Below are 1623 nucleotides of genomic sequence, written 5' to 3' on the forward strand. Positions count from 1 at the left end.
TACTCTGTTCCTAGGCCCTACTGTTAAAAACTACACAGTTCCCTGCTTGCTTCTCAATTTACAATGCAGAGAGCCCGTTTTCCAAATCCATTTTGTAGCACATCTTCAGATAAAGCTAAAACTGAAGCAGTCTCCCATGTAAAATGCATCACTGATTCCAAAAAACAAATTTGACCTCCACATCAACTATGCCACTGTATACTTGGCCTCCTACTCCAAGCTAAACACTTCCTAACACTGGTGGTATTACAGCAGTCATCTCCTACTTACCTCCTGGCTCCATCTATGCACCCCCTATTCTAACCAACCTCTACTCTGTTCAGCTATAAAAAGTAAAACTATCACAATAAGGTTGTAAGATTTGTTACACACGCGCACACACACACCATATAAGACTCATTACTGTAGCACCTTATTCCACCTACAGTGGCTAAATCTCCCCAACAGCCTTCACTATACATGACTGCAAACAACATAACAAGATACCATAGCCATCCATAATCCTTTTTTCCATTTTTGCACATGCAACCCTGGTGTCCCTTCAGTTGCCATATTTCCATCACAAATGCCCACCCTTAGCAAACCTCCTCCACTTGTATCCCACATTTACACAACTAACATCTCAAGATTAACTCCTAAGTCAAACACTAAGGTCCAACAATCCAAAAAATGTTCTGTGCCTCGCTGAAGTCCAACCAAGCAGAACTATAGAAAAAATCCAAAAAACACGGCTGAACACTGCTAAATCTTCCAAATCTTCACAGTTTATTAAAACAGCAGAATACTAGATGAGCGCTTTCGGGTAACAACCCTTCTTCAGATAAAACATCTCACTCTGTTAGAATATTTAAAAAACTCATCAACCAATAAAAAACCCGCCTATTCCTAAGGGCGGGTTTCATAGAAACACTAAGGTCCAACAGCTCTCATGATGGTGCTGTTTAACTCCATCGACATCTCCAGACTCTGGAATAGATTATGTTGTATAGTAAAAGAACATAAAACATTAAACTTCTTTAAGCTAGCCCTCACGTCCTGTCTCCTTAATGTGTGTCTGTTATGCTCACCTCATAGATTGCTTGCTTGGCACATTGATTTCTATCAGCCAATCATCTGAACCAACCACTCACTATCTAACATCTAGACTACTAAAAGTCTCTCCACATTCATATTTGTAACCCAATAAATATAGCCATTTCTAACAGTAAAGTGCAGTCAGCATACACACTAATAGGAAATTGCAAAATGAAGTAAATAAATAAAAGCGTGTAAATAATTGTCTACTTGTACTAAAAGTGAAACTTGATATGTCAACAAGTGACTACTGTGAAGAAGGTAATTGTGTATAGTATCTTATAGAAGTGACTACTGTGAAGAAGGTAATTGTGTATAGTATCTTATAGAAGTGACTACTGTGAAGAAGGTAATTGTGTATAGTATCTTATAGAAGTGACTACTGTGAAGAAGGTAATTGTGTATAGTATCTTATAGAAGTGACTACTGTGAAGAAGGTAATTGTGTATAGTATCTTATAGAAGTGACTACTGTGAAGAAGGTAATTGTGTATAGTATCTTATAGAAGTGACTACTGTGAAGAAGGTAATTGTGTATAGTATCTTATAG

At 37.5% G+C, this 1623-nt stretch overlaps 1 long non-coding RNA gene across 1 annotated transcript; it reads left to right on the top strand.

The window, feature by feature from the left end:
* On the top strand, nt 1–1276 carry LOC122815154. Its single transcript, XR_006366933.1, has 2 exons — nt 1–652; nt 915–1276. It is a non-coding gene; the product is annotated as an uncharacterized LOC122815154 (long non-coding RNA).
* Nucleotides 1277–1623: the final 347 nt, after the last annotated feature.

The sequence above is a fragment of the Protopterus annectens genome, chromosome 11.part0 (genome assembly GCF_019279795.1).
Source record: "Protopterus annectens isolate FY-2018-M chromosome 11.part0, PAN1.0, whole genome shotgun sequence".
Lineage (NCBI taxonomy): Eukaryota > Metazoa > Chordata > Ceratodontiformes > Protopteridae > Protopterus > Protopterus annectens.